Genomic DNA, 17940 nt, shown 5'->3' with positions numbered 1-17940 from the left:
CCTTTACCTAATTCAACCCCTTCATTGTAACCCCCACTAAGCACCTCCCAATAAGATCCATCATTACAAACAACTGTCCTCTAAATGTTACCTTCCAATAAGGCTAACATCCTTCTGTAATTGCATATCATAAATCACCTGCCAAGAGGTTCACCTAACATAATGAATACCCCCTAAATATTAGAACTCAGTACATTACAGAAAAAATACTTACATAAGATGTAATCTTATCTTTCAGAATTCCAGCAACTTCAGTTCACAGCATCAATTTGTTTTAATTTTTCTTGCTGATTGCATTTTGGCTTTCTACTAGTTATAAAAAATGTGTCAAGCCTGATTGGTTAACCAGATTAAACAATAAGTATTGTGGATGGCCAAGTTAATGGTCAAAATAAAGACCTACAAACTTTTCTGATTGGTTAATATGATGCATTGGTTGGCGTTCTAAGTGACTGTCAAATGTTTTCTGAACATTCATCTTTCATTTTTGCAAAAGAAACAAAACATCCATTTTCAAATATAACATTAAATTTCAGAAGGTAACATTTTATTTTTTATATAAACATTCCAATGTTGATTGCTGGCCTTAGACTAAACACTATGGGCGAGACTACAAGTGGTGTTCTAATTTTTTTTTTCTCGAGAGCCAACTGCTCACAAAGTAAAAAATGAGTGCAGCAGAGAGATCAATGCATGATTTAAAATTTGAAAGTAAAAAGTTAGCTCATGAGCGAAAGACTCAAGCGTGCTAAATTCATAACTTTAGATATTGTGGCCCTGCTAACTCCCTTTCTCCATATACTTCTATGGGGCATGCTAAAGAAAGCCCTTTCTATTTATTGCTCAAGTGATAACCGACACTGCACTAGATCAACTGCGCTAAACCCAAATGTGCGTTAGGAATACGTCCAATACCTATGTTTTTCAATATATTTTTCTATATATAACTGAATATTTTTTGTAAAATATATATGTATACCGATATATCTATATGAATATATATAGTTATAGATAGATAGATTGAGAGATATTGTGTATACAGATATAAATAGAAATATATTTTTGAAAATAAAAAAATTAAAACATTTCGAGGTAAAAAACATAAGGCTTTCAAACATTTCTATTAAAAACACATTAAAACATATTATAAATGAATAAAAATGATATTACATGTTTAAAGGTATTTGAGTGGGAAGGGCTCAAAAGTGTATATTTGTGTTTAGATTTGTTTATATGTGTAAATATGTATGTATGTGTGCCCATAAATATTTAAACGTATAAACACATAAATACACATGCATACACATAAATACACATACATAGGCATGTATAATATACATATTTAGACATACTGTATATATATATATATATATATATATATATATATACACATTTGATCCTTTCCTCTTCTTACCCTTTTAAAACCTTTTTTATAATATTGAAATTATATATTTTTAATAAACAAAAATATATTTATTAATTTATGAGTGTAATTCTTTATTTTAATATGTTTTAAGACTGTTTTGTGATTTTTTTTTTAACTCTTACACCAAATATTATGCTAAATATTACAGAGCAGTTCCGACTTGCGTTCAAGTCAAACCCATAACTTTCAACTTGTAATATAAGCTCTATTAATCATGGTCACAATATCCACTAAATGTAAAGGTTGAGCTAGAGTGATGTCGGCCACGCTAACCCTTCTCTGATAAATAGGATTTACCCTTGACTTGTAAAATCAAGTTTTATTTTATTTTTTTTAATGTTAGAAATAAAAGTTACTTCTCACCTTTGAGATGTGATTATTTCCCCTGAATTGTGCTGTTGATTAGTTTTCTGACCGACTGTACCAACGAACATTAAAAACTAAAAAAAAACACTAAAAATACTGACAAAATTCCTCAGTATTCATTTGTTTCCTTAAAAAAAAGTTAAATACTTACCTTAATGCACTGGAGAATGCGCAAACCCAATCCACTTATTGCCAGAGCTCCAGCCAGAGCTCAAGTGAACTTTTCACTTGTGACTTCTAAACATTTACAGTGGTTTAACAAAAATGAATGTAAATGTTTAATGAAAACTCAAATTAATTAAATGAAAACCGAATAGTGCATCCACCAAATAATCAGGGAAACGAATTTCCTCGAATATCTGAAATTAATTTTTTTTGGCCTGCACATCTCTACTAGTTATCTTATTAAATATCAATGTATTATAGGTGTAAACATTTTACCATTTTATTACCTCAGTTGCTTAGTATAGATTAGAACCAATTCCTTAAACAAAAAACACTAAGGTCAGACAACTTTAGAAAATTAATTTATTTGATCTTTGATGCTAACAAACATGTTGTTACTAGAGTTGATTTTGTTTTGCATTACTTAAGAGGGTCAGTCTGAAAGTTCACCTAGACCTGATACAGGTATGTACATGTAACCATCAACAAGTTCTGAGTAAGCCACTGGATATTACTGCACCAATAGTGTAAGATGCAGATATGTTAAAACTAAAGACTGCCGTACCTATTTGCTAGTAACACACATAGTTGATGAAATCGAGATAGCCATCAATATTGTAGTAGGGACGTAAATGACACCAGACTGAGTAATTCACAGAAATTGTAATCATAAAGAGCTGTTATACACAGGCAAGATATGAGGCAGGTAAAGTTCATACACCGAGTCGGTCTAAACTTGGCAACACACAAAAAGTACAAGGCAGTCAAGGTTCATACAAAGTATCTGCCCAGAGTATCAGTAAAACAAAGTGAAGTTCACCTGAGAATGAAGAAAAACTAACAATTTACCAGCACCTGGAAATGTATGAAAATGCCAAAAATACTGGAAATGGCATAAAAACAACTACCATGTCACTAAAGACTCATCCAGAACCTCCAGGAGAATTTCACATCAAGATTGATGCAAACACATGGGAAAAAGTAAACAAAAGATCAAGGTTTAGAACTGAAAAAAGAGCTTACTTATAGAGTTTGCATTTTTCTGCTACATGAGTATGTAAGAATGCTGGAGGTCTATACCTGACGTTTCCCAACTTTTTAGTGACAAAAACATTGGTGAAAATATATTGACAGATCAGTGATCAGGCAGTATTGGAGTCATGTTGTTTTCTTCCCAATTTACTTTTAGGGTGATTTTAAGATGTGGCTGTAGGGTTAGGTCTATGCATATGAGGTTATTTCATGCTCACCAAATGGTTATCACTGTGGGCCTAGTAAATGTTTAAAAATGCAAGAATATATTTGCCGTTTAGAAATTAAAACCACAAATCATTATCATAATGGCATAACTGTTTGCATGGATGCCTTATATAAAGTTCTGGATCTGAGCAACTTTAATCATTGCAACCAAATAATTTACATTTTTATTTGAAATATATGTTTTACAAAAACATGTTAAGAATTATGTTTATTTCAGAGGGTAGTTCTTCCTCAAATGGTTAGAAATTCCTGGTTTTAGCTGTTTGAAATTTAAATCTGTATCCCCTCCAGAAAATTGGAACCTGTTGGGATCATTGCAGCTTTTACTGTATTATTGCATTTACACTGTCTAATCATTACTTGTTGGAAGAGCTGCAGCTTTAATATCAGCTGACCACACCCTTTGGGTGTGCCTAAGTGTCTGTGACACAATTAGAAGCCTTGTTTAGATTTTACTGAGGAACTTGCTAGTAAAAGAGCTATGGCTTGAAGCTGCATAAATGTTTGACCAACGTGCATGCTGCAGAGTCTCAGTGATATGTGGAAGGCAGCAAGTGATAAAAGGAAACAGAACAGAACTGAATGTTATAATCCTGACTAGACAGAGAACATAACTTAACCTGCAGATGATTTAATGACTACATCAAGGGAAACAGAAGAAAACTTTCTTGAAGTACATCAGTCTTATCCCACCTAACATGGTCAGTCCAGCACATAAATACCAGCCAATTATCCTCTGAACAAGGGGAATAGCAAATCCAGAAAATCTTTTTGGCCTATATATATAGGTATAGGTAAATACAGATAGATATATATATATATATATATATATATATATATATATATATATATATATATATATATATATATACAGGGAGTGCAGAATTATTAGGCAAATGAGTATTTTGACCACATCATCCTCTTTATGCATGTTGTCTTACTCCAAGCTGTATAGGCTCGAAAGCCTACTACCAATTAAGCATATTAGGTGATGTGCATCTCTGTAATGAGAAGGGGTGTGGTCTAATGACATCAACACCCTATATCAGGTGTGCATAATTATTAGGCAACTTCCTTTCCTTTGGCAAAATGGGTCAAAAGAAGGACTTGACAGGCTCAGAAAAGTCAAAAATAGTGAGATATCTTGCAGAGGGATGCAGCACTCTTAAAATTGCAAAGCTTCTGAAGCGTGCTCATCGAACAATCAAGCGTTTCATTCAAAATAGTCAACAGGGTCGCAAGAAGCGTGTGGAAAAACCAAGGCGCAAAATAACTGCCCATGAACTGAGAAAAGTCAAGCGTGCAGCTGCAAAGATGCCACTTGCCACCAGTTTGGCCATATTTCAGAGCTGCAACATCACTGGAGTGCCCAAAAGCACAAGGTGTGCAATACTCAGAGACATGGCCAAGGTAAGAAAGGCTGGAAGACGACCACCACTGAACAAGACACACAAGCTGAAACGTCAAGACTGGGCCAAGAAATATCTCAAGACTGATTTTTCTAAGGTTTTCTGGACTGATGAAATGAGAGTGAGTCTTGATGGGCCAGATGGATGGGCCCGTGGCTGGATTGGTAAAGGGCAGAGAGCTCCAGTCCGACTCAGACGCCAGCAAGGTGGAGGTGGAGTACTGGTTTGGGCTGGTATCATCAAAGATGAGCTTGTGGGGCCTTTTCGGGTTGAGGATGGAGTCAAGCTCAACTCCCAGTCCTACTGCCAGCTTCTGGAAGACACCTTCTTCAAGCAGTGGTACAGGAAGAAGTCTGCATCCTTCAAGAAAAACATGATTTTCATGCAGGACAATGCTCCATCACACGCGTCCAAGTACTCCACAGCGTGGCTGGCAAGAAAGGGTATAAAAGAAGAAAATCTAATGACATGGCCTCCTTGTTCACCTGATCTGAACCCCATTGAGAACCTGTGGTCCATCATCAAATGTGAGATTTACAAGGAGGGAAAACAGTACACCTCTCTGAACAGTGTCTGGGAGGCTGTGGTTGCTGCTGCACGCAATGTTGATGGTGAACAGATCAAAACACTGACAGAATCCATGGATGGCAGGCTTCCTGGTGTCCTTGCAAAGAAAGGTGGCTATATTGGTCACTGATTTGTTTTTGTTTTGTTTTTGAATGTCAGAAATGTATATTTGTGAATGTTGAGATGTTATATTGGTTTCACGGGTAAAAATAAATAATTGAAATGGGTATATATTTGTTTTTTGTTAAGTTGCCTAATAATTATGCACAGTAATAGTCACCTGCACACACAGATATCCCCCTAAAATAGCTATAACTAAAAACAAACTAAAAACTACTTCCAAAACTATTCAGCTTTGATATTAATGAGTTTTTTGGGTTCATTGAGAACTTGGTTGTTGTTCAATAATAAAATTAATCCTCAAAAATACAACTTGCCTAATAATTCTGCACTCCCTGTATATATATATATGGAATATTTATTTAAGAATAAATATTACATATTCTTTTATGTGAAGAACATTGGAATGTGAAATATGAATATTTCATGTCGGGTTTAGCACTCTTAAAAATATATGGTCAGGTTAGTTCGCAAGTATGTGTGTTTTTTTTTTTTTTGCGTTTTCGCTCTCCATTAAAGTCTATGGGACAAGAAGTTAAGCTGTTCACTATATTTTTTTGTGCAAACTTTTTACTTACATGTTTACTTTCAACTCGTAATATGCACGCTATTTCTGATGCGCATAAAGAGCTGCAATATACCCCTTATCGCTCATGCGCTATAGTTAGCACTTCACCCGGAATCTAGCCTTAAATCACGCACTTTTTTTAAACATGAACTAATAATAACAGAACAGTTTTTGGCGCCTAGGTATTACTTTAATAAATACAAATCTAAAACCATCTTATAACATGCCCAAATAACATAATGAACATTAATCACTAATGAATAAACAATGATAAAAAGTAAGATATTAGTTTTATATATTTTTATATAATTAAATGCATGTGCATGATTTTCTAGTTGTGCATGCAGTAGTTAGCTAATTTTATATGAATTTATAATTTATGTTTGCCCTTTCTGTGCCATTATTTGCGAAATTAACAGGAATATGTTTTAAAGGATCAAAGTTTATTTGACACCACACTTGACAGAACTACATTTAACTTTTTTTAGATACATTTTATTATGAAGTAAAGCAAGATGTTACTGAGAGAACTAGATCACCAGTATTCAGTTAAAAATCACAGGAATGTTTTTTTTTTAAAATCCCATTATTTATTTGACAACTTACATAAGTTAATATAGCTAGATTTTACTTTTTTAGTTTAATTTTATTAATGAAGTCAAACAAGATGTGACAGAGCAAATGCATACTCTGTGTACTTATTAAGGGCTAGATTTATCAAGCCCCTGCGGCAGCAAGTTCTCAGAAGAACTTGCTCGCCGCGATTTATCAAGCAGCGGTCACCAGTCCTCTGCTTCCCTAACATCTTCGCCACCTCTATTGTGGCGAAATTAAATCTCCTCGGTCGAGTCCGACCGAGGAGATTGACAGCTCCTGCCCGCGCGTGATTGGCTGTGCGCGGGCAGGGGGCGGGATTGCACGCGAGCGCAAAATTGCGCTTATGTGCAATGTTAATTCCCTGCGGGTAATTTCGCCCCGCCACAGGCGAGCTGAGGCATACAGGGGCGCGTATACGCGCCTCTGTATGCCTCAGCGTTGATAAATCTAGCCCTAAGTATATACACCACCTCTCGCCCAATCCTTTTGCCCTTCCTAAATTAAAGCAAACGTGTTAAAACAAGAGAATGGTGTCTAAAAAACCAAGCATGAAAATTTATTATTAAGAATTATTCTGTAGGAATTAACTACTATTGTTATTTTCCATTCTTATGGTTTATTCTGAAATTGTATATTGCTAAATATTTAAAATTTAGATACTGTATCTCAGCTTTAGTACAAATATGTCAATAATATTCCCATGTTACTTACATGGATCCACAGCAAAGTTCTTGTTTTATAATTTGTTGACAGACAAAAAAGAGATTTAAAGCTTATATTTACAAAACATAGATTTGTCCATCAATGCATACAAGCTGGTGCCATTTTTAAAGGGACATTAAACACTAAATACATGCTAGATAGAATGATGCATTCAAAGAAAAGATTAGTCCATGACTAACATGTAGATGTATTTTTTAAAGTTTCATTAGTTGTTTAAAAAGTGACAAAATAAGTGTAAAGTTTTGGTGTCTATAAAACACTGGGAGCTGCCATGTTGTAACTTGTGTTACCTTCTCTGCTGTGGCCAATTAGGGACAGTTATACATAGGTCATTAGAGTGTGCAGCCAATGGTTGTGCTGGATTTAACAGTGTTCTGCACTTCCATTTCTAACAGGAACTGAAAAGCTCACAATTTCAGAATGGAATTACAGGCAAAGAGGACAAAATAAATAATGAAAGTATAATGCAGAGTTGTTTTATATATACAATTTATCATTTTATATTACCATCTCAAAGTGTTTAATGTCCCTTTAAGTAGAGAAATATTGTGTAATATTATTAAAACACCCAGAACGGTGTCATATTAAGGTTCTCTGCTGCTTTAGGCACTCAAAATTCTGCTGCCTCCTCAACTCAACCCCCACAAGTTTTTGTCTTTTTTAACCAGAATATTTTTTTGTCAGATATAAAATGACATTTTTGTTGTGTTTATTTTTTTATGGCATTTCCAAAATAAATAAGAAGAGAGAAGGGAAAAGAGAGAAGACAAAGAATGGGGGAGGGAAAGAAGGAGGGAAAGATGGAGAGATAGCAGAACCAGAATGTTGATAATCATAAATCAAATTTACCTGAAACTGTACAATTAATGTGATTTCTGCAATTGTATTATTATTATTATGAATAATATTCTCTTTATTTTAATCAGGTAATCAATTTGGGTTGGTCTGTTAGTCACAGATGCTTTTGTTAGATAATTCCTGTAACCTGGTTAACATTGGGTCAGTCAGGAAATATACAGTTTTTCTGCAATCTACTATAATTATTAGTTCACTGGATTGCTGCCAACTTTACAAATAATTTAAATACAGTGCTTCTGGGAACCCCTGGGAGTTCGAAGTAACGGGAAGGGGACTTGACCGTTGGAGGAATTAGGCCTTGGGTGTGATTGGTTGATACCTGTAAGGGGGCGGGCTTAGCACACGCTGTTACGCATTTAAGGAAAGAGCGGGAGAATCTGTCATCAGATTAATTTTCAAACCTTTCTGGAAAGTGCTTGTCAGTTGATAATTCTGTGATGGCGCATTTTGATGCGATTTTCGACCAACTTAAGTTGGAAGCTGCTAAAATGGGCCCTACCTGGCTCGAAGATAAATTACGTCCGTTGCTTAGCCCGGTTGTTGAACCCAGGGAGGATACCGTGGATGTGGCTTCGAGACCAGCGAGGCGTTCGAGGCCCCCAGTTCGTTCGGATCCGGATCCTGAAGGGGGTAATAGCGGTCGGAGAAAATCCAGCCCCAGTCCGGGGTTAAAGGCGTCTGTGAGGAAGAAGTCAAGTTCTAGTTCCAGAAGTCGGCAGACCGGAGCGGAGGTTGCTGATAATGTGTTGCAGTCCGGGAGCACCTGTTCCCTTACGGAACAATTCATTGAGCCTGTAATGAAGGGTGATTCTTTGCCTAAGGGTAAGATGGCCAATTTAGGCCAAAAAGTAGTAATTAGAGGAAAAAGGCAAGCTAGTAAAAGTGACGGCCCGCCGAGGCCTAGTTTTCCATGTGGGGGTAATGAACAAGTGAGTATATGTAGTTTAGGTAGTGCCTTAGTGAAAAAGAAAGGTGAGGGTTTGAATGTGTCGGGACCGATTGAACTACCTCTGGCAGTTTCAGAACAGTTACATAATGTTTCTAAGACGGCTCAGATTTTAAGACCTTGCAGTAATATTGAAGATCAGGCTTATCGAGTGTTAGACGAGAGGGTGGAAGGGCCTGAAGTCAGTGAAAGTCAGCATGATACCGTGGTTGATAACGGTGTGGTAGAATTAGATTTATATTTAGATTCTTCTGAGGAGGATTTTATTCCACCTTCTCCCAGTGTAGTTAACCCTATTCGCCAGTTTAAACCGTCAGTTAGGACCTCGAGTGATTCGGTTTTAAAGGGTGAGTTAAGAAATTTGAGGGATAGGAATGTCGAAGTAATTAAAAATTTACCTGTCACTAATGATGTTTTTCTTTTAGAAGGGAATGAGACTAGGTCACGGCCTGAGAATTCCCAGGGTCTTTTAATGGTGGGAAATGACGGCCTAAGTGGGGATGCTTATGGTCTGCAGGAATCCTGGACGGAAAATATCAGGCTGGATATTGAGGACGGCGTTCCGGGGGTGGAACGTTTTAATGCAAGGGGAGAAGAAACAAGGGTGAGTACGGCCAACAATCTTAATTTTGGTCTTCAGGGCATGATGGGTCAGAGTATTAATAATACATTTCATAGCTCGGTTAACTCTGTTCAACGTCCAAACAGGTCTGGGATTGGGAGAATACAAGGTAGAGGTAGACAACGCAAGAGGTATGGGGATTTAAAGGGAGAAGGGTTTGAGGTTCCATCAGCTAAGAAGGGTAAGGGTGTTTTAGTGGATAGTAGGTTGGGTATGTCTACAGCTAGTAGGGGCATTGGAATTTGGGCACCTTCTGGGGGTTTGTCACATGTTTCTTTTTTACAGACGGAAAAAGGGCAGCAATTAATGACTAATACGGATCCCAGGGCTACTGGTTTCCAGAATACAGAGAAGGTTACGGCTGCATCTCAAGGGGTTCAGTCTGCAGTGACTCAGGATCTGAGTACAGGTAATGAGGGATCCGGGGTGGTGAATCTGATTGTGGGGGTTGATACAGTTGGTGTGCATGCTGATCCTTTATCTATAACTGTTGTAGCGGGTTTAAGGGACTTGTTAGCCAAATTAGAAGGAGCCAAAGTCACGGGGGGAGTCGCCAATTCATGGGTTCCCCCTGAATTGGTTATCCAAAATAGGGTATTAGGGATTGTTGGTGAGGGAATAAAAGATGTAGGGTCAGTACCTCAATCTCAAATGGTTGGTTTATCCCAGCAAAAGGTGGCTAATGTTGATAATAAAGCGGCTGAGGGTCCTGAGCTGAAGATTGCTGACACGGCTTTGGCCAGGTCTTCTTTGTGTTCTATCGGGCCTTTGGGCATGCATTTGACGGTCGAGTTAAGAGAAAAGATATACAAGAGAGATTTTATTGAATTATTTTCCCTCCTTCCTCTTGATCAGTCTTTTGAGATACCTGAAGACTCAAAAAAGGATTCGGCCAAGAAGGAGGAGGAGGAAAGGAAAAGACGTTACAGAAAATTACCGAAAACATTTACTAACTGGTTCCAGGCTTTTGTTATTTATGCTAGTGTATTTTCTGTTAAGTTCCCTGATCAAGGCGTGGCCCTCTTTTGTTATTTAGATGAAATTGCCGCTGCTCAGATAACATATGGTGGTATGGCTTGGTGGTATTATGATGAACAATTTAGACAACGTTTGTCGGTTAAGCCTGAGATGAAATGGGACGATCGTGATATGGGTCTATGGTTAAAAGTGATGACCCCGTTAAGGTCTTCGCAGCCCTTTCGCGGGAGTGCCGGCGGATCTCTTCAAAACGGTTCGTCGGCAACAGCCAAAAAAGGTTTCTGTTTTGCTTTCAATGAAAAGTTCTGTAAATGGGGAGCATCATGTAAATTCAGACACGAATGCTCTGGGTGTGGTGGATCCCACCCTTCCATTAAGTGTTTCAAAAAGAACAAATTGGGAGGAACCCAGGAGCTTCCTGAAAAAGGGATTAACTCCGGTGAGGCTAAGCGGGATGGAGCTGTGGCTCGTACTTTACGCTAAACAGAAGGGTTGTGGTGATAAGGCCTTGTTATTGCTACATGGTTTTGAGTTTGGTTTCAGAATTCCATCTTCAGGGGGTGTTGTTCATTACAGGGGTAATCTTAAGTCTGCTAGAGAATGGCCTGAGGTTGTCAGGATTAAACTTGAGAAAGAGGTTACTTTGGGTCGAATGGCAGGTCCTTTTAAAATCTCTCCTATCCCCCATTTGCGTATTTCTCCTTTAGGAGTGGTTCCTAAGAAAGAGCCTGGTAAATTTCGTCTAATTCACCACTTATCATTTCCAAAAGGTGGATCTGTTAATGATGATATTCCGGATGAATTATCGTCTGTGTCTTATACATCATTTGACATGGCAGTTAATTTGGTTAGAGAGGCTGGTCAATTTGCTTTAATGGCTAAAGTGGATATTGAGGCGGCTTTTCGGTTACTTCCAGTTCATCCTTCTTCACATTATCTGTTGGGTTGTTGTTTTGAGGGTTTTTTCTACATTGACCTCTGCCTCCCAATGGGTTGTTCTATTTCTTGTTCTTTGTTTGAATGCTTTAGTTCCTTTTTGGAATGGGTTGTTAAATTCAAGTCTGGATTCTCGTCAGTAGTTCATTATTTGGATGATTTTCTTTTTGTTGGTCCCCCTGATTCGGACGTTTGTTTGAAATTAAGGGATTGTTTTTATTCAATGGCATCTGATTTTGGGGTTCCTATTGCAATGGAAAAATCTGAGGGTCCAGTTATGGCCCTTAAATTTTTGGGTATTACGATAGATTCTGAAAGTATGGAATGTAGGCTACCTGCGGAAAAGATTGTGGATTTGTCAGAAATGATTCAGCAATTTTTGGCGGTCCGTAAGGTGACTTTGAGAAAAATGCAATCTTTGCTGGGAAAATTGAATTTTGCTTGCAGAATCATTCCTATTGGTAGAGTTTTTTCTAGAAGAATGTCATTGGCTACGTCTGGTGTTAGTAAGCCTCATCATTTTGTAAGGATTAAAAAAGGCCACAAGGATGATTTGAAAGTTTGGTTGGAATTCCTTAAGAATTTTAATGGTGTTGCAATATTTATGGAAGCTAGGGTCTCTAATGTTGATTTGGATTTGATAACTGATGCAGCTGGGGGTGTTGGTTTCGGGGCTTATTTTCAAGGGCATTGGTGTGCAGAAGTGTGGCCTCAAGAGTGGGTCAATTTGGGTTTAACTAAGAACCTAGTTTTCCTTGAGCTATTTCCTATTCTGGTGGCTCTGTTTGTGTGGGAAGTTGATTTGATGAATAAATCCATATTGTTCCATACGGATAATATGGGTGTTGTTTCTGCTATTAATTCTTTATCTGCATCATCATTACCAGTTTTGCGTTTATTAAGAGTACTAGTCCTGAAATGTTTAAGTATGAATGTATTTGTCAGGGCAAAGCATATCCCTGGTAAGCTTAATTTGATAGCAGATTCTTTATCTCGTTCACAGTGGTCTCGCTTTCGAGAGTTGGCTCCTCAGGCGGATGTAGTTGGAGCGATGTTTCTTGTCCAACTTTGGAAGCTTGGGACGGAGGATTGGCTGAATTAATTAAAAAATATTTGGCTCCAGGTACTTGGACGTCCTATGTATCAGTTTGGAGGGAATGGGAAATGTGGTTATGTCAATCTGAAATTAAAGAAGGGTCTGATGATGTCACGGGTTGCTTATTGGAATGGAAGTGGCATTGGGGAAATGTGGGTTTGTCACCATCTAATATGGAAAGAAGATTAGCGACCCTTGCTTTTAGATTTTGTTTATTAGGTTTGTCTGATGTTACAAAGGTTTTTTGGGTCCGTCAAGTTCTTAAAGGCTTGAAGAAAAAGGCAAAGGTTAGAGATAAGAGAAGGCCTATTACATTTTCTTTACTTAAAAAAATTTGGGTGGTATTAGCAGAGATTTGTGCATCAAGATTTGAATTAATATTGTTTAGAACGGCCTTTGTATTGGCCTTTTTTGGGGCATTTAGAGTTTCGGAATTGGTAAGCCCTAGCAAAAAAGTTTCAGGAGGTTTACAAAAAGAAGATGTAATATGGAATGATAGCAGAGTAGAAATATTACTGAGAAGTAGTAAAACGGACATATATGGGAAAGGCAAGAACATAGTGCTATTCCCTAGTGGTGGAGAGATATGTCCATGCCAGGTAATGATGCTTTATGGGTCCATACGGCCTTTGCAGGATGGCCCTTTGTTGGTTCACTCAGATGGTTCTTTTTTATCACAGTATCAATTTAGAGCCATTTTAAGAGGTTCAATTGTTTTATTGGGTCTTAATCCTTTAGAGTTTGGATCTCATTCTTTCCGGATTGGAGCTGCTACTGAAGCCGCTATGTTAGGTCTCAGAGAGGATATAGTTAAAAAGATTGGTAGATGGGGTTCAAGTCGTTATAAATCCTATGTTAGGCCTGATTTAAGGATATTAAAAAAAAAAAAAAAAAATTAAAAAAAAAAAAAACAACTTTGAATAGAGCGTATGTTTTGGAATGTTTGAGCTGTAATCATCCTGAATACTCCTTTATTTCTTTTATTTTAGGTGTAAAGATCGTATGGGTGATGGGGCATTCATTTATATACTGGGCCAATGCTGAGGCCAGTAAGAAAATGGGCGGCCTTCAGCTTGGGTGTCCTGTGGATCAATGGGAGGTCAAATGGTTTGGGATTAGGGGGATGTGCTGGGAACTCTTGTTTCCGTTGTTTCTAGACTATGGCAGAATGTTTCCTCGTCCTCATGTTTTGATAGTGCATTTGGGGGGAAATGATTTAGGTATGATTCCTCAAAAAGAATTAGTGAGAAGAATCAAAAGGGATCTGGGCAATATAAAGGAACTTTATCCCGGAATTAAAATAATCTGGTCACAGATTACTCCTAGGCTGGTTTGGAGATCAGCGAGGGATTATGATAGGCTAGAAAAGAGCCGTAAGAAAATTAACAAAATAGTTAGCTCTTTTGTTAAGAGGTTGGGGGGAGGTGTAGTTTTCCACCCAGATTTCGAAGTAGATGGGGCTGAGGAATTTTACTTAAAAGATGGTGTTCATTTTAACCAATTTGGGCTGCAGCTATTTCTTTTTGATATAAAAGAAGCGTTGGGAAAAATATTGGGTTTGGCGGGACTGGGCTGTTCGGTCAGTCCAGTCGGTGGCGGGGGTGCTAGTTCCCAGACAAATATGGTATGCAATATGGCCAAGTGATTTGGAGGATTTTAAGTAGTTGCCTCTCCATGGGGTGAGTGGACAACTGGTTTTATAGGGGCAAGGGGTTCCCTATTAAAGTTTAGGTGTCCTTGGACGGACTCAACAGGGATATAGTTGAGTCCAGTTGTTGAATAACGGCCATCTTGTTTTGTGGGTTTGGGAACTAGCACCGCTGTGGGTAATGTTTTATTTGACAGTAATGTTATTTATGAACATCAGGTATGTTCTGTGAAAAAATGTTTGAAAATGTTTGAAAATATTTATTACTCAATATTTAACTTGTGATGTTAATAAAATGGCTGCGGCCAAATTTTATACCAAAGCTGTGTGTAACTCTTTTATTTATGTTATTATGTTAGCTTATAATGGTTATAAGGTTAAGGCTGGGGATTGACGACTTTAAAGGTCAGGGAACCCCTGGGAGTTCGAAGTAACGGGAAGGGGACTTGACCGTTGGAGGAATTAGGCCTTGGGTGTGATTGGTTGATACCTGTAAGGGGGCGGGCTTAGCACGCGCTGTTACGCATTTAAGGAAAGAGCGGGAGAATCTGTCATCAGATTAATTTTCAAACCTTTCTGGAAAGTGCTCCCTCCCTCCCTCCCTAATCTTTGTTTTCCTTCCTTGTTTCGTGTTTGTCGCAGCAAGGCGGGGGTGCTAGTTCCCAGACAAATATGGTATGCAATATGGCCAAGTGATTTGGAGGATTTTAAGTAGTTGCCTCTCCATGGGGTGAGTGGACAACTGGTTTTATAGGGGCAAGGGGTTCCCTATTAAAGTTTAGGTGTCCTTGGACGGACTCAACAGGGATATAGTTGAGTCCAGTTGTTGAATAACGGCCATCTTGTTTTGTGGGTTTGGGAACTAGCACCGCTGTGGGTAATGTTTTATTTGACAGTAATGTTATTTATGAACATCAGGTATGTTCTGTGAAAAAATGTTTGAAAATGTTTGAAAATATTTATTACTCAATATTTAACTTGTGATGTTAATAAAATGGCTGCGGCCAAATTTTATACCAAAGCTGTGTGTAACTCTTTTATTTATGTTATTATGTTAGCTTATAATGGTTATAAGGTTAAGGCCGGGGATTGACGACTTTAAAGGTCAGGTTCTATTAAACACATTAAAAAAATATATATAATTTAGTTAATATATTGTTTGATACATAAGGATACATTTGCTCTAGCTTGGCTAATGTACAAAATTAGCTGTTTAGCTCAGTTGTAATCTGATCATTATTAATTCACCTTTGTTGATTCGTGCTTTATTTAATCATTTCTTACCACTTATTATTTCTGATTTATAATATTGTAAAAAGAAATATTTTGATAGACCAGGAATACTAAAATGATTTGGGATTTGAAAGTTTTCATATGCAAATACACATATTTTACATTCCTATGTTATTCCCAAAGAAAATAATGTACTTTTTATTATTGAATAAATATTTCTATTCTGATAATGTTAATGTAAAACACATATAAATACCTATATATCTATAGGAATAGATATACAGGTATAGGTATATATAGATATATATAGAAATATGTCTTTACAATAAAAAGGACATTACCATGTAAAATATGTACAGTAAAACAGATACATACTTAAATACATATGTAACACATATATACACATACAGTATATATGCATACGTCACATATATAGAGATGTGTATATAAGTATTTATATGTTAAAGCCCTTTGCAGATTTTTGAGCCTTTAAACTTTTGAATGCAATTTTTTTTTAATATTTTTTATCAGACAGTGTTATTATGAGTGTAACTGTACTTTTAATTGTATTATTGATGGCGTTTTTCAACTCTTTTGTTTCTTGTAACAAATACCCAGAGCTCTAAAGTCGCACTAATGCAACGCGTGTTAAATTTGATTGCACTCAAGTGAACATGTTTATTTTCAACTCCTAATACGCACGCTATTTCTGATGTACACAAAAAGCTGCAAAATACCCCTTATCGCTCATGAGCTACAGTTATCACTCCACTCAGAATCTAGCCTTAAATTACGCACATTTCTATAAACATGAACTAATAATAACATAACATTTTTTGGAGCCTCTGTATTTCTTTAAAAAATAAAAATCTAAAACCATCTTATAACATGCTCAAATAACATAATAAAAATTAATCACTAATGACTAAACAATGATAAAAAGTAAGATATTAGTTTTATATATTTTTTATATAATTAAATGCATGTGCATGATTTTCTAGTTGCACATGCAGTAGTTAGCTAATTTTTTTTTTTTTTGAAAATCTTTATTTATTCAAAAACATGCATCAATTCCAGTCCACCGAGTAAACTTTGACATCTGGTATACATAGTAAAAAGATATGAAGATCAATTCCAATTACAGAGACGCCATTACAGTAAAAGATAGGGCAAAAAGTAACAATGAAAGACAATGAACTGGACCAACACACGTCCTTGTATTTTAACTTTAATTTTCTATCCTGCCTATCCTCCTCCTAACCTTTACCTCCATCACTATTCCTCATCCCCGGGGTGTCATCATATCTCTCTGCTTTAAGTGTATTAGTGCCTGTCTTCTCGGGATGAAACATATCTATCGAAGTCGAGCTGCCACTCCCCCCTTAGCTGTGCTTCAAGAATGTAGTCAGTGTTACGAAACGGGTATAGCACTTGTATTTGTTGATTCTGATCTAGTGTATGCAAATAAACCACCCATTTTTTCATGAAACATTTTGTGCGTTTTTGGGCATCACCCATAGTGTCCACCTGCTCATAGAGCATTTGTCTATGTATTTCTCTCTTTAGCTGAGTTAAGGTTGGGGCCTCACCTTTTAACCAGTTTTTGAGAACAGTTTTCCTAGCCTGTATAATCACCATGTGCGCAAATTGTGTATTTGTTTTGTTTAAGTTCTGACAGTCTAAGAAAACAACTGATCTAACCGTCAGAGTGGCAACTGCGACTCCAATGGATCGCATCCAGTGCTGGGCCATCCCCCAGAACCTCGCCAGCCTGGGGCATGTCCAGATCATGTTTAGGAGATCTGCATTGGCTTGTTTACATTTCGGGCAAGCCCCTACGGATTCTAATTCCCATGTCTTGTATAGTTTGGGTGTGATGTAAGCCATTTCCAAAAGCTTGGTGTGAGATTATCTATGATCCATGGACAGTGTGGCTTTTTGAACCTTTTGAATACTATGTTTAACTTAAGCAACCAAGACCTCGTCATTTAGCAGTGTGGACCATCTATCACTAATATGTTTTTGTGTGTTCTCATTGTTTGCCTTTGTCAGTGCTTTGTAAATTGGGGTGATTGATGTGATCCCTTGTGCATATAGTTTACATAACTGGTAGACCGCCTGTTCATTCCCCAGAAAAGTGTCAGATCCTAGAAGCATGGTTACATAGTGTCTCGCCTGGAGATATGCAAAGTGATGCGATCTCGGTAGGGCATATCTTTCCTGCAAGTACGCAAATGTGTGTATAGTCCTCCCGTCTCCCTCCAGTAACTTGGATACTACATTTAGTCCTAGAGCTTCCCAGACCCTGAAGGTTTGTGTGGTCAACCCTGGAATAAAATTGGGATTTCCCTGTAATGGAATGTACGTAGAAGTTTCATGGTTGAACAGCAGCTTGTTACATATTTTCCTCCATGCAAACAGT

The sequence above is a fragment of the Bombina bombina genome, chromosome 5, assembly GCF_027579735.1.
Source record: "Bombina bombina isolate aBomBom1 chromosome 5, aBomBom1.pri, whole genome shotgun sequence".
Taxonomy (NCBI): domain Eukaryota; kingdom Metazoa; phylum Chordata; class Amphibia; order Anura; family Bombinatoridae; genus Bombina; species Bombina bombina.
The sequence above is the reverse complement of the archived record's forward strand: the minus strand, read 5'-3'. Positions refer to the sequence as shown.